Source organism: Pristiophorus japonicus, chromosome 19, assembly GCF_044704955.1.
Source record: "Pristiophorus japonicus isolate sPriJap1 chromosome 19, sPriJap1.hap1, whole genome shotgun sequence".
In the NCBI taxonomy this organism is placed as follows: domain Eukaryota; kingdom Metazoa; phylum Chordata; class Chondrichthyes; family Pristiophoridae; genus Pristiophorus; species Pristiophorus japonicus.
Genome location: NC_091995.1, coordinates 63,187,457 through 63,208,671, shown reverse-complemented (window position 1 = coordinate 63,208,671; position 21,215 = coordinate 63,187,457). Strand labels below are relative to the sequence as shown.

At 56.2% G+C, this 21,215-nt stretch overlaps 1 long non-coding RNA gene across 1 annotated transcript in view; it reads right to left on the bottom strand.

The window, feature by feature from the left end:
• Positions 1 to 31: 31 nt before the first annotated feature.
• The window catches only part of LOC139229906 (uncharacterized), an 81,803-nt gene continuing 60,619 nt past the window's right edge, over positions 32 to 21,215 (bottom strand). Inside the window, exon 4 of the long non-coding RNA XR_011587853.1 lies at positions 32 to 2,779. This is a non-coding gene — a long non-coding RNA (uncharacterized lncRNA). The remainder of the gene's footprint in view (positions 2,780 to 21,215) is intronic.

Sequence of the window (21,215 nt, the reverse complement as noted above, 5' to 3'; positions counted from 1 at the left end):
GGAACAGACGAGACCCGAATACTCGCATAAATCTCGGTATCCTTTTTTAATTTTTAGATTATGCCGCCATCACCTACATCCAGATCATTAATAAAAATACTAGACTAAAAATAATCACTATCGGTAAAGAAGGAGTACTTGGTAAAATAACGGGACTAAAGGTTGATAAGTCCACTGGTCCTATTGGCTTGCATCCCAGGGTCTTTGAAGAAGTGACTGCAGAGATGGTGGATGCATTGGTTGTCATCTACCAAAATTCCCTGGATTCTGGGAAGTTCCCGGAAGATTGGAAAACCACAAATGTGAACCCCTATTTAAAAAAGGAGGGAGAGAGAAAGTAGACTAGTTAGCCTAACTTCTGTCGTTGGGAAAAACCCTGGAGTCCATTATTAAGGAAGCAGTAGCAGGACAATTGGAAAAGCATAACACAGACAAGCAGAGTCAGTATGGTTTAATGAAAGGGAAATCATGTTTGACAAATTTGCTGGAGTTCTTTGAGGAAGTAATGAGCAGGGTGGATAAGGGGGAACCAGTGGATGTGGTGTATTTGGATTTCCAAAAGGCACTTGATAAGGTTCCACAAAACAGGTTAGTGGAAGATAAAAGTTCACGGGGTTGGGGGAAATATGTTACCATGGATAGAGGGTGGGCTAACTAACAGAAGACAGAGAATTGGGATAAATGGATCATTTTCCGGTTGTCCAACGGCAATTAGCGGGGTGTCACAGGAATTAGTGCTGGGGCCCCAACTATTTACAATCTATATCAACGATTTGGATGAAGGGACAGCGTGTAATTTAGCCAAGTTTGCTGATGATGCAAAGCTGGGTAGAAAGCAAATTGTGTGGAGGACACAAATATTCTGCAAAGGGATGTAGAAAGCCTAATTGAGTGGGCAAACAATTGGGAGATTGAGTATAATGTGGGAAAGTGTGAGGTTATCCAGTTTGGCAGGAAAAATAAAAATGCAATGTATTATTTAAATGTAGAGATATTACAAAATTCTACAGTACAGAGGGTCCTGGGGTCCTTGTGCATGAAACACAAAAGGTCAGTATGCAGGTACAGCAAGTAATTATGAAGGCAAAAGGAATGTTGGCCTTTCTTGCAAGGGAAAGGAGTATAAAAGCAGGGAAGTCCTGCTACAACTGTACAGGGTATTGGTGAGACCACACAAAGTACTGCATACAATTTTAATCTCCTTATTTAAAGAGGGATATACTTGTATTGGAGACAGTTCAGAGATGCTTCACTAGTTTGATTTCTGAGATGAAGGGGTTGATTTATGAAGATAGGTTGAGCAGGTTGGGCTGATACTCATTGGAATTTAGAAGAATGAGAGATGATCTTATTGAAACAGATGATACTAAGGGGGCTCGACAAGTAGATGCAAGGAGGATGTTTCCAATCTTGAGGAAATATAGAAATTGGGGGCAAAGTTTAAGAATAAGGGATCACCGTTTTAGAACTGAGATGAGGAGAAATTTCTTCTCAGATTTGTAAATCTTTGAAATTCTCTACCCCAGAGAGCTGTGGAGGCTGGGTCATTGAATATATTTAAGGTGGTGATAGCCAGATTTTTGAGCAATAAGGGAGTGAAGGGTTATGCTGAGCAGGCATGGAAGTGGAGCTTTGTCCAAGATCAGATCAGCTATGATATTATTAAATGGCAGAGCAGGATCGAGTGGCCAATGTCCTATTCCTGCTCCTATTTCTTATGTTTATTTAAAGGGTGAAGAATGAATGCAAACTTAATCAGCGTTTTTTTTTATCTGACCATTTTTCCATTGATTAATTTGTCAAATATCCCGAAAATTAAACTCCAGCCCAGTTATAGAGGGAATCAATATCAACAGAAAGAAAGCCCAACTGTCAGAATGACATGATTCAGTCTGGGACAACAGCAGAATCCAAACCCTGCAGTCACTTGTGAACTCGCTGGTGTCTCAGCAGGTGGGATGAAGTAATGAATTCAATCCCACATACGGAGCATGTGAATGGCCTCTCCCCAGGTTGATTGTGCTGGTGTCTCAGCAGGTGGGATAACCGAATGAATCCCTTCCCACACTCAGAGCAGGTGAATGGCATCTCCCGTGTGTGAATTCGCCAGTGATCTAGCAGGTTAGATGACTTAGTAAATCCCTCCCACACTCAGAGCAGGTGAATGGCCTCTCCCCAGTGTAAATTCGCTGGTGTTTCAGTAGGGTGGATGGGGTAATGAATCCCTTCCCACAATCAGAGCAGGTGAATGGCCTCTCCCCGGTGTGAACTCACTGGTGAATCAACAGGTGGGATGAATGAGTGAACCCCTTCCCACACTCAGAGCAGGTGAACGGCCTCTCCCCAGTGTGACTGCGCCGATGAGCTTCCAGCTCAGACGGGCAATTGAATCTCTTCGCACAGTCTCCACATTCCCACGGTTTCTCCGTGGTGCGGGTGTCCTTGTGTCTCTCCAGGTTGGACGATCAGTTGAAGCCTGGTCCACACACAGTACACGTGTATGATTTCTCCCCGCTGTCAATGGTGCAATATTTTGCCAGGCTGTGTAACTGGTTAAAGCTCTTTCCACAGTTTGTGCAGTGGAACACTCTCACTTGGGAGTTTGTGTCTCGGTGCTTTTCCAGTCACACTGATGTTTGCACGGCAGAATAGACAATTTTTTGTCTTTCCACATTCAAAGTCCGATGATATTCAGTGCCTGAGTAATTGAGTGATTGTCAGATTTTGACGTGATATTTGGATTCAGTTTCCCATCTGCAAATCCTCCCCTCCTGATACCCTGGAAAAGGAATTTACAAAAATCATGACTGCATTTACAGGACAGAAATTCAGAACAGACAATTCTAAATTGTAAGGAACATTCTTTCCTCTCTTGTTCCTCCAAAGCTGGAAAACCCCATCCCATGCACTCTTCCTCCTCACTGTCCTGAAATTCAAACACATCGCACGTCTGAAGGCAGCTTGTCCTAAGCTCTCAATTATCATCACCAACTCTGGCTGGGTTCAGTTCTACACTCACTGGGTTCAGTTCTACACTCACTGGTTTCCATCCCCTGAAGGTGCTGACTCTGGCAGGGTTCAGTTCTGCAATCACTGGTTTCCTTCCCATTCCTCTCGAAGTGCTGACTCTGGCTGGGTTCAGTTCGACACGCAATGGTTCCCCTCCTTCTCCTCCCCAGAAAGTGCTGACTCTCGCTGGGTTCAATTCTACAATCACTGGTTCCCCTCTGCTGAAGGTGCTGCATCTGGCTGGGTCCAGTTCTACAAAAGGTTCAGTGCTTTATTCACTGGTTTCACTCCATCATCTCCCCTGAAGGTGTGGACAACGGCTGGGTCCAGTTCTACACTCACTGGTTTCCCTCCCCTGAAGATTCTGACTGTGGCTGATTTCAGTTCTACATAGAAATATAGAAACATAGAAAGAAGGTGCAGGAGTAGGCCATTCGGTTCTTCGAGCCTGCACCACCATTCAATATGATCATGGCTGATCATACAACTTCAGTACTCCATTCCTGCTTTCTCTCATTATCCCTTGATCTCTTTAGCAGTAAGGCTCATATCTCACTCCATTTTGAATATATCGAATGAATTGGCATCAACAACTTTCACTGGGAGTGAATTCCACAGGTTCGCAATTCTCTGATTGAAGAAGTTTATCCTCATTTCGGTCCTAAATGGCTTAGCCCTTATCCTTAGACTGTGACCCCTGATTCTGGACATCCACAACATCAGGAACATTTTTCCTGCATCTAACCTGTCCAATCCCGTCAGAATTTTATATGGTTCTATGAGATCCCCTCTCATTCTTCTAAATTCCAGTGAATATAAGCCTAGTCGATCCAGTCTTTCTTCATTTGAAGTTCTGCCATCTCGGGAATCAGTCTGGTGAACCTTCGCTGCACTCCCTCAATTGCAGGAATCTCCTGCCTCAGATTAGGAGACCAAAATTGTACACAATATTCAAGGTATGGCCTCACCAACGCCCTGCACAACTGCAGTAAGACCTCCCTGCTCCTATCCTAAAATCCTCTCGCTATGAAGGCCAACATGCGATTTGTCTTCTTCAACACTTGCTGTACCTGCAACTTTCAATGACTGATTTACCATGACATCCAGCTGTCTTTGCACCTCCCCCTTTCCTAATCTTTCACGATTCAGATAATATGCTGCCTTCCTGTTTTTGCCAGCAAAGTGGATAACCTCACATTTAGCTACATTATGCTGCACCTCTGATGCATTTGCCCACTCACCTAACCTGTTCCAGTCATCTTGTAGTCTCTTAGCATCCTCCTCACAGCTCACAGTGCCACCCAGCTTAGTATCATCTGCAAACTTGGAGATGTTACACTCAATTCCTTCATCTAAATCTTTAATCTATATTGTAAATAGCTGGGGTCCAAGCTTTCAAACTTGCGGTGCCCCATTAGTCACTGCCTGCCATTCTGAAAAGGACTCATTTATTCCTACTGTTTGCTTCCTGTCTGCCAACCAGTTCTCTATCCATGTCAATCCATTACCCCCAATACCATGTACTTTAATTTTGCACACTAATCTCTTGTATGAGACCTTGTCAAATCCATCACATCCACTGGTTTTCATTTGTCCATTCTACTAGTTACACCCTCAAATAATTCTCGAAGGTTTATCAAGCGTGATTTGGACCGATCCTGTCACTGCTTAACAAATGCGCTGCTATTATATCTTTAATAATTGATACCACCATTTTCCCCAATACCAATGTCAGGCTAACCGATCTAGAATTCTGTTTTCTCTCTCCCCACTTTCTTAAAAAGTGGGTTTATATTCACTACCCTCCAATCCATAGTAACTGATCCAGAATGTATAGAATGTTGGAAAATGACCAGCACTATTTCTAGGGCCACTTCCTAAGTACTTTGGGATGCAGACTATCAGGCCCTGGGGTACAACTGCAGTAAGACCTCCCTGCTCCTATACTCAAATCCCCTAACTATGAAGGCCAGCATACAATTTACCTTGTTCATAGCCTGTTGTACCTCCATGTCAATTTTCAATGACTGATGTACCATGACACCCAAGTCACGTTGCACCTCCCGTTTTCCAAATCTGCCGCCATTCAGATAATATTCTGCCATCGTGTTTTTCCACAAAAGTGGATAACCTCACATTTGTCCACATTATACGGCATCTGCCATGCATTTGCCCACTCACCTAACCTGTCCAAGTCATCCTGCAGACTCTTAGCATCATCCTCACAGCTCACACCACCACCCATCTGCAAACTTGAGATATTACACTCAATTCCTTCATCTAAATCATTAATTTATATTGTAAATAGCTTGGGCCCAGCACTGAGCCCTGCAGCACCCCAATAGTCACTGCCTGTCATTCTGAAATGGACCCGTTTACCCTGACTCTCTGCTTCCTGCCTGCCAACTGGTTCTCTATCCATGTCAGTACATTACCCCCAATATCATGTGCTTTAATTTTGCACACCAATCTCTTGTGTGGGACCATGTCATAAGAACATAAGAACATAAGAACATAAGAATTAGGAACAGGAGTAGGCCATCTAGCCCCTCGAGCCTGCTCCGCCATTCAACAAGATTTTGGCTGATCTGGCTGTGGCCTCAGCTCCACTAACCCGCCCGCTCCCCGTAACTTATTTCTCTTATTGGTTAAAAATCGATCTATCTGCGACTTGAATACATTCAATGAGCTAGCCTCAGCTGCTTCCTTGGGCAGAGAATTCCACAGATTCACAACCCTCTGGGAGAAGAAATTCCTTCTCCACTAGTTTTAAATTGGCTCCCCCGTATTTTGAGGCAGTGCCCTCTAGTTCTAGTCTCCCCGACCAGTGGAAACAACCTCTCTGCCTCTATCTTGTCTATCCCTTTCATTATTTTCAATGTTTCTATAAGATCACGCCTCATCCTTCTGAACTACAACGAGTAAAGACCCAGTCTACTCAGTCTATCATCATAAGGTCAGCCCCTCATCTCCGGAATCAGCCTAGTGAATCGTCTCTGTACCCCCTCCAAAGCTAGTATATCCTTCCTTAAGTAAGGCGACCAAAACTGCACGCAAGTACTCCAGGTGCGGCTTCACCAATACCCTATACAGTTGCAGCACGACCTCCCTGCTTTTGTACTCCATCCCTCTCGCAATGAAGGTGAACATTCCATTCGCCTTCCTGATTACCTGCTGCACCTGCAAACTAACTTTTTGGGATTCATGCACAAGGACCAATCGTGGAGCAGTGGAGGCGTGTCCTGCTCAGTTGGCTGAGTGAGCAGTGAGAGAAGGAGCTATCAACTTTTGCTCCTGCCTGGAGAGCCCTGAGACCAGCCCAGGAAGACAAGGAAGGAAGGGGCTTCACCTTCAACTTTAACCCATAGGGAGAGGAGGAAGCAGAAAACATTTCAACTTTTTACCATTCTGCAAGGAGTTGGAGAGAGGGGGAAAAACCAACAACATCCAGTGTGGAAGGAGGGAGACTCTACATCTTCTACAGGTGGGTGTGGGTGCATTTCCCAAAAAGACTTTGTTGAATCGGTGGGGGGAGGAAAGAAGACCACTGAGGGCCGGAACATCGCGGGGTGTGTGTGTGTGTGTGGTAGTGTGCGTAGGGGCCGTGTTACAACTAGGCCCCCCCCCACAATTGGAACCCCCCCCACCCACCCACATTTGCCTAGCCTGGGATAGCTGGAGCTACCAGGCTGAAGAATCTTTAAATCACCAATTAACATCGTTGAGAGTGTGTGCCTGGTGGCTCTAGCTACCCCAGGTGAAGACGTCTTCTCCCCCCACCTGAAGACCAACCCAAAGACTGTGCTTGTGTGTTTTGCCATCTGGGGAGTGCACCCACCCACAGCTGCGAGGGGAGACCTGCCCTCGCAGCCCCCCCCTTCCCACCCACCCTCTCTCTTTCTCCGTTACCCTTTGTTTCTCCCCTCTCTCTCTGAGAGCCCTTTCTTCCTAATTTAAAAAAAAAACAATTAAGACAACTGAGCAGAGGGAGCAAGGCCCCTCCCCAATTACCAACTAGGGGAGAGGTACCTCATTAAGGGCTCCTCTGCTCAGTCTAATGGGGTGGGTGTAGCCCTTAAAGGGACCCCGTGATGGCGACCCCATCCACGCTGGTGGCAGGGCCAGCGAGGACATATGCGCAGGTGGCAACCGCTTCCACGGCACCTCCTGCGCCACCCGCTGCCCTGCCACCTTTCAGATTAATCACTAAAAAACACGGGGTCAAGAGCTACACTCACCCCACAATGAGCATTGAGGAGTGCGTGCGGGCGATGGCTGGGGTAGTCGGCCCCTCGGCCATTGTCGCAGCCTCCAAGATGTCTGGGAAGGCCGTGTTCTTCCTGGGGTCGGAGCGGGCGGTGTCCCTGGCCCTCGAAAAGGGGCTCACGGTGGGCGGGACGTTCCTGCCGGTGGACCCTCTCGAGGCCACCGCGCAGAGGGTCATCATATCGAACGTCCCGCCCTTTGTTCCCGCTGAGCTCCTCCTCCCTCACCTACACCAACTGGGGGAGGTAAGGTCGGGGATCAACCCCATACCGCTCGGCCTCAGGGAGAGCAGCCTGCGCCACGTGTTCTCCTTCCGCCGCCAGCTCTTTGTCTGGCTGGCGCGGGAGGAGACGACGGAGGGATCATTTAATGTGGTGCACGAGGGGACTGCCTACCGCGTCTTTTGGACGTCGGACGGCGTGCGGTGCCATGCCTGCAGGGAGGTGGGGCACGTTCGTAAGAACTGCCCCGCCTCCAAGGCCGCCAAACCACCGAAGGCGGCCAAGGCTGGCGCCGCCGCCACCCCTCCCCCTAGTTGCGTCCGCGTGCCGGGAGCCGTTGGTGCGCGGGCATCGTCGGAGGCCTTTGTTTTCAGGGCCTCCGGCGGGGGGGAGGGAGAGCGTCCGACCGGAAAGAAGGCGCGGAAGAAGGCAAAACATCAAGAGGCGGGTCCCCTCCGTGCGCCAGATAATTTGACCACCGCGCTCAGCCCAACGCCGTCACCGGCGAGCGCGGGGTGCCCCGAGCCCGTGCCCGAGCCCTTGAACAACACCACAGAGGGGCCCGGGCGCGGGCAAGAAAAGGAAAAGGGGGGGGCGGAGCGGGAGGCCTTGGCAGACATGGGGGTCTCCCTGACTCCGCGCGCCCCCAGGAACAAAAAGAGGCACCGCCCCAATGAGGTGGAGGGGGAACAACATCCCTCCGCGGAGGAGTAGGTGCCCGCCGCGTGTCCCGCGTCCCCCACCAGCGCCCCCAAATTGCGCTGCAGGCGCGAGGAGTCTTTCCCCGGGGAGGGTGAGGCAGTCGAGGCTGCCCAGCCGCTGCCTCCTGGGGAGGGCATGGAAGATCTGCCTGTCGTGGGGGGCGTGGGGCCAGTGGAAGAATGCGTACCGCCGGGTCGAGCGTCCCGGGGACCGAGGCGGGCGGGGCCGAAAAGGCCGAACCTGAGCCCGCCCAGCTATTATCCAACTTCCCCCGGGAGTCGCTCGACCTGGCAGAAACACGAACAAATATTTATGACACTGTAGATGCTGGGCCGGGGGGTGGCAGCGGGGAGGGGGAGGAACACCTACCCTCGCCCCTTACTTTGGAGCTGGTGCACTTGGGGAGCCTGGGGATTTCCTATGGCCGGGTCTCTCCTTGTTCCCCGGTTCCTGGGGCGGAGGGGGAACCCCTTCCGCTGTCATTTCCCGACCCAGCACCATTTTTAAAAGAGCCCAGTGGGGACTCCTCTGCCGACGATCCTGGGGGTGGGATCGGGGCAGTGCCAGGGCCGGTTGGAGCGGCCGGTTCATTTGCCGTACCTTGTGCGGTCGATGGGTTGGCTGCTGGCGGCCACCTCCCGGAGGAGGACGGGGACTCGGTGGGGGACGCGGGTGAAGACCTAGAGACCACCGCCAGCGAGGCGGTGGATCTGCTCGCGGCCGCCGCCGAGACCATCCTCATTCCTGCAAAGGAACTCCGGGACTTTTTGGCCCAGAGCCGGGGTCGCTGCAACCAAGCCCGACTGGCCCTGGAAAAATGGTCCGAGCCAGAGCTGATCAAGGCGTCCGTCCGCGCCGCCGTCAAAACCTTGGCCGCGGGCGGGCCCCTGACAAAGGCGCAACACCTTGAGCTGCGCGAGCTCGAGGGACTCCTCGCTGGGCTGCGGAGGGAGCAGAGTTCAACAAAAGACTCCGCTCCCTCCCCCACAATAGGTTAAGGTAAAGGTTGCACTATGCTTTTGCCATGAAGATAACCATAGCCAGCCTCAACATCAACGGCGGCAGAGGGGCACGCCGTAGATTTGACAATTTTTCGCTCCTGCGGGAGGGGAAATATGCGGTGTGCTTCCTGCAACAAACCCACACCGTTCCGGGAGACGAAGCCACGTGGCTCCTGGAATGGCAAGGAGAGGTCCGCATGAGCCACCTCACCGCCATTTCTAGTGGGATGGCCATCTTGCTGGGCCCGCATTTTCAGCCGGAGATCTTGGGGGTCGAGGAGCCCGTGCCAGGCCGCTTGCTGCACGTAACGGTTCGCCTGGGGGACGTGCCGCTCCATCTCGTGAACGTGTACGCCCCTCATCCCGGCCCGCAGCAAACGCGCTTCTTTGAAGAGGTGTCCGCTCTTCTTGGCTCCGTCGACGTCGGCGACTGCATTGTCCTCGGGGGGGATTTTAACTGCACCCTCGAGGCGAGGGACCGCTCCGGTGCCCCGCAGTGCATGACGGCGATGGAGAAGTTGAGGGACATGGTCGGGTCCTTCGATTTGGTGGACGTCTGGCGAAATCTCCACCCCGACTCCAGCGCCTTTACTTGGGTGAGGTCTGGAGTTGGATGGTCTAGAGTCGACCGCCTTTACGTGTCTCGGGCATACGTTTCCTGCGTCCCGGCGGCCTCCATGCGGCCGGTGCCGTGTTCGGATCACCACCTGGTGTGGGCGGAGCTCGCTTCGCTCCGCGCGAGGACGGGGTCCGCGTACTGGCACTTTAACAACCGGCTGCTGGAGGACGTGCGGTTCCAGGACTCGTTCCATCGATTCTGGTCCGACTGGAGAAGGAAGCAGGGGGGCTTCCCCTCCTTGAGGCTATGGTGGGACGTGGGCAAGGCTCACGTCCGCGTCTTCTGTCAAGAGTACGCGAGGGGGTCGACCAAGAGGCGGGCGGCCAGAGTCGGGCGTCTAGAAAAAGAGGTGCTCGACCTGGAAGCCCGTCTCGGTCAAGTCGTCCAGGACCCGGCCCTGTGGACGGTGTACGAACCGTAGAAGGCCGCGCTGAAGGACCTGCAGCTCGTCGGGTCCCGAGGCGCGTTCGTGAGGTCGCGGATGCGGTTCCTGCGAGATCTGGACCGCGGCTCCCCCTTCTTCTACTCGCTGGAAAAAAGGCAGAGTGTCCGTAAGCAGCTCTTGACGCTGCTGGCCGACGACGGCTCTCTCGTCTCGGATCCGGAGGGCGTCAACAACAGGGCCCGTGAATATTACGGGGCTCTGTTCTCTCCGGATCCGTCCAGCGAGGAAGCGCGTAGAGTTTTGTGGGTGGACCTGCCGAAGGTCAGCCCGGAGGGCGCCGAAAATCTGGAAGCTCCGCTAAGCCTGGCGGAGCTGACAAGTGCCCTCGCCCGGCTCTCGAGGGGAAAATCCCCGGGGCTGGACCGGCTGACCGTGGAGTTCCACAGGGCGTTCTGGGACGTCCTGGGGAGCGACTACGCGCAGGTCCTGGGGGAAAGTCTGGCGACCGGGGAGATGCCCCTCTCTTGGCGCAGGGCAGTCATCGTCCTGCTGCCTAAGAAGGGCGATCTCCGCCTCCTTAAGAACTGGCGCTCGGTCTCCCTCCTCAGCACGGACTACAAAATCTTCACCAGGGCGATGTCTGCTCGCCTTGGTGCCGTGCTGGACCACATCATCCACCCCGACCAGTCATACACGGTCCCGGGCCGGACAATCCACGATAACATCCATCTGGTCCGGGACCTCATCCATTGTTCCCAGGAAGCTGGTCTGTCGGTCGCCTTCCTATCCCTTGACCAAGAGAAGGCGTTCGACAGGGTGGATCACGACTATCTGCTCGTAACTCTGCGCGCTTTCGGGTTCGGGACGCATTTCGTCACCCGGATCCGACTTTTGTACGCCGCCGCGGAGTGTCTGATTAAGGTTAACGGGCCCTTGATGGCGCCCCTTCGCTTTAGGAGTGGGGTGCGCCAGGGATGCCCCATGTCCGGCCAGTTATACGCCGTTTGCGTGGAGCCTTTCCTGCGCCTCTTGCGGACGAGGTTGACAGGACTGGCTCTGCAAGGGCCGGGCGTGGACGATGACGTGCTCCTCGCGATAGAGGATCCCGCTGACCTGCGGAGGATGCGTGAGTGCCAGGAGATTTACTCGGCCGCGTCCTCCGCCAGGATCAACTGGGAGAAATGTTCCGGACTCCTGGTGGGTCAGTGGCGGGTGGACTCCCTGCCGGAGGAGCTCAGGCCTTTTGCCTGGAGCACGACCCATCTCCTCTATCTGGGAGTCTACCTTAGCCCCGACGAGGGAGCCTGGCCGGCGAACTGGCAGGAGCTGGAGGCCAAGGTCGCCGCTCGCCTAGGGCGCTGGACAGGACTGCTCCGAGTGCTGTCCTACAGGGGTCGAGCGCTAGTCATAAACCAGCTGGTGGCCGCAATGCTGTGGTACCGGCTGGTCACTTTGACCCCTCCCCCTGCGTTTGTCGCCAAGATACAGAAGAAGCTGGTGGACTTCTTCTGGAACAACAGGAAGCACTGGGTCTCTGCCGCGGTCTTGAGTCTCCCGCTTGAGGAGGGCGGTCAGTCGTTGGTGTGCGTCAGCGCCCAGCTCGCGACTTTCCGTCTTCAGACCCTGCAGAGATACCTTTACGTCGAGCCCCCTCCTAGGTGGTGTGCTCTGGCGAGGTATTTCTTCCGCCAGCAGCTCGACCTCAATTATGACACGCAGCTCCTGTTTGTGAACTTGGGGGGTGCCAGGACCGCCCTCCGGGAGCTGCCTGTCTTTTACAGGGAACTCATCAGGGTCTGGAACAAAGTCTCCACCAAGCGCAGCTCTCCACCGGCTGGAGTGGCGGCCGTCCTGCAGGAGCCGCTGCTCGGGAATCCGTACCTCCACGGCCGAGGTTTTATGTGGCGGTCGGAAGAGAGGGCTGTGGCTGGTGAGGTGACCAGGGTCAGGGACCTGCTCGATGGCGGAGGAGCGGGCTGGATGGCGCCAGTCACGCTGGCGCGGCGCCTAAATTCTGCCAACGTCCGCCGCGCGGCCGATGCCATCGAGTCTCTAAAAACAGCTCTGGGCCCTGACTCCGTTAGGTGTATCGAGGAGGCTCAAGCACGTGGGGAGATCCCGTCCGAACTGACCCCCGTCCGGACGGAATTCCTCATCGGCGCCAAACCCCGGAACCTCCCTCGGGGGCCGGCGCCTCACAACTTGAGCCGCCTCGGGGAAATCCCCTCCGTGCCTTTCAGTTCCGCGCGGAGGGGTTTCCTGTACGGGCTGCTCCTGCACACCCTCAACTTTGCCATCCTCGCCGGCCGTCCGGACACGCCATGGCGTACCATCTTGCCGTCCGGAGGAGGCGGGGGTCCCCGATGGAGGGCACTCTACGCAGGGGTCCTCCCACTATTCATCGGGGACTTGGCCTGGAGGGTGGTGCACGGAGCAGTGCCGTGCAATAAATTTTTAAGCCGGTTCACGGACTCCCAGGCCGCCTGCAATTTCTGCGGTCTGGAGGAGTCCGTGTTCCATGTTTTTATTGAATGCACGAGGTTGCAGCCCCTGTTCCACTATTTGAAGGGGCTGCTCCTGAAATTCTGGCTGCACTTCAGTCCCACTCTCCTGATCTTTGGGCACCCTGTGCGGAGGGGAGCGGGTAGGTCCGAAGGCCTCCTCGTAGGACTGCTCCTGGGCACGGCCAAGGGTGCCATCAGCCGGTCCAGGCAGCGGGCGGTCGAGGGGGTCGTTCAACCTGACTGCCTGCCTCTCTTCCGCTCTTACATCCGGTCCAGGGTGTCCTTGGAGATGGAGCACGCGGTGTCCACCGGTACGCTCGCGGCCTTCCGCGAGAGGTGGGCACCGGAGGGACTGGAGTGCATCATCACGCCCGGCAACCAAATTTTAATTTGATTTTACGTTTTAAAGTTTAATTTGTTTTAATTGCCGGTACTTTTAGTGTCCCCTTCCCTTTTATAGGGGGCACCGGAGAAATTGTGATTTTAGTGCCCAAAAAAAACCACAAAAAAAAAACAAAAAACACAAAAAAATCCCAAAAAAAGGAAAAAAGGGCCTTGAAAATGTCTGGTGTGTCACCCAGGACGGGTGGCACAGTTTAATGTTTATGTTTTGCAGGTAGACTCTAAAAGAGTTTCATGCACAAGGACCAATCGTGGAGCAGTGGAGGCGTGTCCTGCTCAGTTGGCTGAGTGAGCAGTGAGAGAAGGAGCTATCAACTTTTGCTCCTGCCTGGAGAGCCCTGAGACCAGCCCAGGAAGACAAGGAAGGAAGGGGCTTCACCTTCAACTTTAACCCATAGGGAGAGGAGGAAGCAGAAAACATTTCAACTTTTTACCATTCTGCAAGGAGTTGGAGAGAGGGGGAAAAACCAACAACATCCAGTGTGGAAGGAGGGAGACTCTACATCTTCTACAGGTGGGTGTGGGTGCATTTCCCAAAAAGACTTTGTTGAATCGGTGGGGGGAGGAAAGAAGACCACTGAGGGCCGGAACATCGCGGGGTGTGTGTGTGTGTGTGGTAGTGTGCGTAGGGGCCGTGTTACAACTAGGCCCCCCCCCACAATTGGAACCCCCCCCACCCACCCACATTTGCCTAGCCTGGGATAGCTGGAGCTACCAGGCTGAAGAATCTTTAAATCACCAATTAACATCGTTGAGAGTGTGTGCCTGGTGGCTCTAGCTACCCCAGGTGAAGACGTCTTCTCCCCCCACCTGAAGACCAACCCAAAGACTGTGCTTGTGTGTTTTGCCATCTGGGGAGTGCACCCACCCACAGCTGCGAGGGGAGACCTGCCCTCGCAGCCCCCCCCCTTCCCACCCACCCTCTCTCTTTCTCCGTTACCCTTTGTTTCTCCCCTCTCTCTCTGAGAGCCCTTTCTTCCTAATTTAAAAAAAAAACAATTAAGACAACTGAGCAGAGGGAGCAAGGCCCCTCCCCAATTACCAACTAGGGGAGAGGTACCTCATTAAGGGCTCCTCTGCTCAGTCTAATCAAACGAGGCCAATTAAAGACCATTAAGGCCTGTGACTTTGGGGTGGGTGTAGCCCTTAAAGGGACCCCGTGATGGCGACCCCATCCACGCTGGTGGCAGGGCCAGCGAGGACATATGCGCAGGTGGCAACCGCTTCCACGGCACCTCCTGCGCCACCCGCTGCCCTGCCACCTTTCAGATTAATCACTAAAAAACACGGGGTCAAGAGCTACACTCACCCCACAATGAGCATTGAGGAGTGCGTGCGGGCGATGGCTGGGGTAGTCGGCCCCTCGGCCATTGTCGCAGCCTCCAAGATGTCTGGGAAGGCCGTGTTCTTCCTGGGGTCGGAGCGGGCGGTGTCCCTGGCCCTCGAAAAGGGGCTCACGGTGGGCGGGACGTTCCTGCCGGTGGACCCTCTCGAGGCCACCGCGCAGAGGGTCATCATATCGAACGTCCCGCCCTTTGTTCCCGCTGAGCTCCTCCTCCCTCACCTACACCAACTGGGGGAGGTAAGGTCGGGGATCAACCCCATACCGCTCGGCCTCAGGGAGAGCAGCCTGCGCCACGTGTTCTCCTTCCGCCGCCAGCTCTTTGTCTGGCTGGCGCGGGAGGAGACGACGGAGGGATCATTTAATGTGGTGCACGAGGGGACTGCCTACCGCGTCTTTTGGACGTCGGACGGCGTGCGGTGCCATGCCTGCAGGGAGGTGGGGCACGTTCGTAAGAACTGCCCCGCCTCCAAGGCCGCCAAACCACCGAAGGCGGCCAAGGCTGGCGCCGCCGCCACCCCTCCCCCTAGTTGCGTCCGCGTGCCGGGAGCCGTTGGTGCGCGGGCATCGTCGGAGGCCTTTGTTTTCAGGGCCTCCGGCGGGGGGGAGGGAGAGCGTCCGACCGGAAAGAAGGCGCGGAAGAAGGCAAAACATCAAGAGGCGGGTCCCCTCCGTGCGCCAGATAATTTGACCACCGCGCTCAGCCCAACGCCGTCACCGGCGAGCGCGGGGTGCCCCGAGCCCGTGCCCGAGCCCTTGAACAACACCACAGAGGGGCCCGGGCGCGGGCAAGAAAAGGAAAAGGGGGGGGCGGAGCGGGAGGCCTTGGCAGACATGGGGGTCTCCCTGACTCCGCGCGCCCCCAGGAACAAAAAGAGGCACCGCCCCAATGAGGTGGAGGGGGAACAACATCCCTCCGCGGAGGAGTAGGTGCCCGCCGCGTGTCCCGCGTCCCCCACCAGCGCCCCCAAATTGCGCTGCAGGCGCGAGGAGTCTTTCCCCGGGGAGGGTGAGGCAGTCGAGGCTGCCCAGCCGCTGCCTCCTGGGGAGGGCATGGAAGATCTGCCTGTCGTGGGGGGCGTGGGGCCAGTGGAAGAATGCGTACCGCCGGGTCGAGCGTCCCGGGGACCGAGGCGGGCGGGGCCGAAAAGGCCGAACCTGAGCCCGCCCAGCTATTATCCAACTTCCCCCGGGAGTCGCTCGACCTGGCAGAAACACGAACAAATATTTATGACACTGTAGATGCTGGGCCGGGGGGTGGCAGCGGGGAGGGGGAGGAACACCTACCCTCGCCCCTTACTTTGGAGCTGGTGCACTTGGGGAGCCTGGGGATTTCCTATGGCCGGGTCTCTCCTTGTTCCCCGGTTCCTGGGGCGGAGGGGGAACCCCTTCCGCTGTCATTTCCCGACCCAGCACCATTTTTAAAAGAGCCCAGTGGGGACTCCTCTGCCGACGATCCTGGGGGTGGGATCGGGGCAGTGCCAGGGCCGGTTGGAGCGGCCGGTTCATTTGCCGTACCTTGTGCGGTCGATGGGTTGGCTGCTGGCGGCCACCTCCCGGAGGAGGACGGGGACTCGGTGGGGGACGCGGGTGAAGACCTAGAGACCACCGCCAGCGAGGCGGTGGATCTGCTCGCGGCCGCCGCCGAGACCATCCTCATTCCTGCAAAGGAACTCCGGGACTTTTTGGCCCAGAGCCGGGGTCGCTGCAACCAAGCCCGACTGGCCCTGGAAAAATGGTCCGAGCCAGAGCTGATCAAGGCGTCCGTCCGCGCCGCCGTCAAAACCTTGGCCGCGGGCGGGCCCCTGACAAAGGCGCAACACCTTGAGCTGCGCGAGCTCGAGGGACTCCTCGCTGGGCTGCGGAGGGAGCAGAGTTCAACAAAAGACTCCGCTCCCTCCCCCACAATAGGTTAAGGTAAAGGTTGCACTATGCTTTTGCCATGAAGATAACCATAGCCAGCCTCAACATCAACGGCGGCAGAGGGGCACGCCGTAGATTTGACAATTTTTCGCTCCTGCGGGAGGGGAAATATGCGGTGTGCTTCCTGCAACAAACCCACACCGTTCCGGGAGACGAAGCCACGTGGCTCCTGGAATGGCAAGGAGAGGTCCGCATGAGCCACCTCACCGCCATTTCTAGTGGGATGGCCATCTTGCTGGGCCCGCATTTTCAGCCGGAGATCTTGGGGGTCGAGGAGCCCGTGCCAGGCCGCTTGCTGCACGTAACGGTTCGCCTGGGGGACGTGCCGCTCCATCTCGTGAACGTGTACGCCCCTCATCCCGGCCCGCAGCAAACGCGCTTCTTTGAAGAGGTGTCCGCTCTTCTTGGCTCCGTCGACGTCGGCGACTGCATTGTCCTCGGGGGGGATTTTAACTGCACCCTCGAGGCGAGGGACCGCTCCGGTGCCCCGCAGTGCATGACGGCGATGGAGAAGTTGAGGGACATGGTCGGGTCCTTCGATTTGGTGGACGTCTGGCGAAATCTCCACCCCGACTCCAGCGCCTTTACTTGGGTGAGGTCTGGAGTTGGATGGTCTAGAGTCGACCGCCTTTACGTGTCTCGGGCATACGTTTCCTGCGTCCCGGCGGCCTCCATGCGGCCGGTGCCGTGTTCGGATCACCACCTGGTGTGGGCGGAGCTCGCTTCGCTCCGCGCGAGGACGGGGTCCGCGTACTGGCACTTTAACAACCGGCTGCTGGAGGACGTGCGGTTCCAGGACTCGTTCCATCGATTCTGGTCCGACTGGAGAAGGAAGCAGGGGGGCTTCCCCTCCTTGAGGCTATGGTGGGACGTGGGCAAGGCTCACGTCCGCGTCTTCTGTCAAGAGTACGCGAGGGGGTCGACCAAGAGGCGGGCGGCCAGAGTCGGGCGTCTAGAAAAAGAGGTGCTCGACCTGGAAGCCCGTCTCGGTCAAGTCGTCCAGGACCCGGCCCTGTGGACGGTGTACGAACCGTAGAAGGCCGCGCTGAAGGACCTGCAGCTCGTCGGGTCCCGAGGCGCGTTCGTGAGGTCGCGGATGCGGTTCCTGCGAGATCTGGACCGCGGCTCCCCCTTCTTCTACTCGCTGGAAAAAAGGCAGAGTGTCCGTAAGCAGCTCTTGACGCTGCTGGCCGACGACGGCTCTCTCGTCTCGGATCCGGAGGGCGTCAACAACAGGGCCCGTGAATATTACGGGGCTCTGTTCTCTCCGGATCCGTCCAGCGAGGAAGCGCGTAGAGTTTTGTGGGTGGACCTGCCGAAGGTCAGCCCGGAGGGCGCCGAAAATCTGGAAGCTCCGCTAAGCCTGGCGGAGCTGACAAGTGCCCTCGCCCGGCTCTCGAGGGGAAAATCCCCGGGGCTGGACCGGCTGACCGTGGAGTTCCACAGGGCGTTCTGGGACGTCCTGGGGAGCGACTACGCGCAGGTCCTGGGGGAAAGTCTGGCGACCGGGGAGATGCCCCTCTCTTGGCGCAGGGCAGTCATCGTCCTGCTGCCTAAGAAGGGCGATCTCCGCCTCCTTAAGAACTGGCGCTCGGTCTCCCTCCTCAGCACGGACTACAAAATCTTCACCAGGGCGATGTCTGCTCGCCTTGGTGCCGTGCTGGACCACATCATCCACCCCGACCAGTCATACACGGTCCCGGGCCGGACAATCCACGATAACATCCATCTGGTCCGGGACCTCATCCATTGTTCCCAGGAAGCTGGTCTGTCGGTCGCCTTCCTATCCCTTGACCAAGAGAAGGCGTTCGACAGGGTGGATCACGACTATCTGCTCGTAACTCTGCGCGCTTTCGGGTTCGGGACGCATTTCGTCACCCGGATCCGACTTTTGTACGCCGCCGCGGAGTGTCTGATTAAGGTTAACGGGCCCTTGATGGCGCCCCTTCGCTTTAGGAGTGGGGTGCGCCAGGGATGCCCCATGTCCGGCCAGTTATACGCCGTTTGCGTGGAGCCTTTCCTGCGCCTCTTGCGGACGAGGTTGACAGGACTGGCTCTGCAAGGGCCGGGCGTGGACGATGACGTGCTCCTCGCGATAGAGGATCCCGCTGACCTGCGGAGGATGCGTGAGTGCCAGGAGATTTACTCGGCCGCGTCCTCCGCCAGGATCAACTGGGAGAAATGTTCCGGACTCCTGGTGGGTCAGTGGCGGGTGGACTCCCTGCCGGAGGAGCTCAGGCCTTTTGCCTGGAGCACGACCCATCTCCTCTATCTGGGAGTCTACCTTAGCCCCGACGAGGGAGCCTGGCCGGCGAACTGGCAGGAGCTGGAGGCCAAGGTCGCCGCTCGCCTAGGGCGCTGGACAGGACTGCTCCGAGTGCTGTCCTACAGGGGTCGAGCGCTAGTCATAAACCAGCTGGTGGCCGCAATGCTGTGGTACCGGCTGGTCACTTTGACCCCTCCCCCTGCGTTTGTCGCCAAGATACAGAAGAAGCTGGTGGACTTCTTCTGGAACAACAGGAAGCACTGGGTCTCTGCCGCGGTCTTGAGTCTCCCGCTTGAGGAGGGCGGTCAGTCGTTGGTGTGCGTCAGCGCCCAGCTCGCGACTTTCCGTCTTCAGACCCTGCAGAGATACCTTTACGTCGAGCCCCCTCCTAGGTGGTGTGCTCTGGCGAGGTATTTCTTCCGCCAGCAGCTCGACCTCAATTATGACACGCAGCTCCTGTTTGTGAACTTGGGGGGTGCCAGGACCGCCCTCCGGGAGCTGCCTGTCTTTTACAGGGAACTCATCAGGGTCTGGAACAAAGTCTCCACCAAGCGCAGCTCTCCACCGGCTGGAGTGGCGGCCGTCCTGCAGGAGCCGCTGCTCGGGAATCCGTACCTCCACGGCCGAGGTTTTATGTGGCGGTCGGAAGAGAGGGCTGTGGCTGGTGAGGTGACCAGGGTCAGGGACCTGCTCGATGGCGGAGGAGCGGGCTGGATGGCGCCAGTCACGCTGGCGCGGCGCCTAAATTCTGCCAACGTCCGCCGCGCGGCCGATGCCATCGAGTCTCTAAAAACAGCTCTGGGCCCTGACTCCGTTAGGTGTATCGAGGAGGCTCAAGCACGTGGGGAGATCCCGTCCGAACTGACCCCCGTCCGGACGGAATTCCTCATCGGCGCCAAACCCCGGAACCTCCCTCGGGGGCCGGCGCCTCACAACTTGAGCCGCCTCGGGGAAATCCCCTCCGTGCCTTTCAGTTCCGCGCGGAGGGGTTTCCTGTACGGGCTGCTCCTGCACACCCTCAACTTTGCCATCCTCGCCGGCCGTCCGGACACGCCATGGCGTACCATCTTGCCGTCCGGAGGAGGCGGGGGTCCCCGATGGAGGGCACTCTACGCAGGGGTCCTCCCACTATTCATCGGGGACTTGGCCTGGAGGGTGGTGCACGGAGCAGTGCCGTGCAATAAATTTTTAAGCCGGTTCACGGACTCCCAGGCCGCCTGCAATTTCTGCGGTCTGGAGGAGTCCGTGTTCCATGTTTTTATTGAATGCACGAGGTTGCAGCCCCTGTTCCACTATTTGAAGGGGCTGCTCCTGAAATTCTGGCTGCACTTCAGTCCCACTCTCCTGATCTTTGGGCACCCTGTGCGGAGGGGAGCGGGTAGGTCCGAAGGCCTCCTCGTAGGACTGCTCCTGGGCACGGCCAAGGGTGCCATCAGCCGGTCCAGGCAGCGGGCGGTCGAGGGGGTCGTTCAACCTGACTGCCTGCCTCTCTTCCGCTCTTACATCCGGTCCAGGGTGTCCTTGGAGATGGAGCACGCGGTGTCCACCGGTACGCTCGCGGCCTTCCGCGAGAGGTGGGCACCGGAGGGACTGGAGTGCATCATCACGCCCGGCAACCAAATTTTAATTTGATTTTACGTTTTAAAGTTTAATTTGTTTTAATTGCCGGTACTTTTAGTGTCCCCTTCCCTTTTATAGGGGGCACCGGAGAAATTGTGATTTTAGTGCCCAAAAAAAACCACAAAAAAAAAACAAAAAACACAAAAAAATCCCAAAAAAAGGAAAAAAGGGCCTTGAAAATGTCTGGTGTGTCACCCAGGACGGGTGGCACAGTTTAATGTTTATGTTTTGCAGGTAGACTCTAAAAGAGTTTCATGCACAAGGACCAATCGTGGAGCAGTGGAGGCGTGTCCTGCTCAGTTGGCTGAGTGAGCAGTGAGAGAAGGAGCTATCAACTTTTGCTCCTGCCTGGAGAGCCCTGAGACCAGCCCAGGAAGACAAGGAAGGAAGGGGCTTCACCTTCAACTTTAACCCATAGGGAGAGGAGGAAGCAGAAAACATTTCAACTTTTTACCATTCTGCAAGGAGTTGGAGAGAGGGGGAAAAACCAACAACATCCAGTGTGGAAGGAGGGAGACTCTACATCTTCTACAGGTGGGTGTGGGTGCATTTCCCAAAAAGACTTTGTTGAATCGGTGGGGGGAGGAAAGAAGACCACTGAGGGCCGGAACATCGCGGGGTGTGTGTGTGTGTGTGGTAGTGTGCGTAGGGGCCGTGTTACAACTAGGCCCCCCCCCACAATTGGAACCCCCCCCACCCACCCACATTTGCCTAGCCTGGGATAGCTGGAGCTACCAGGCTGAAGAATCTTTAAATCACCAATTAACATCGTTGAGAGTGTGTGCCTGGTGGCTCTAGCTACCCCAGGTGAAGACGTCTTCTCCCCCCACCTGAAGACCAACCCAAAGACTGTGCTTGTGTGTTTTGCCATCTGGGGAGTGCACCCACCCACAGCTGCGAGGGGAGACCTGCCCTCGCAGCCCCCCCCCCTTCCCACCCACCCTCTCTCTTTCTC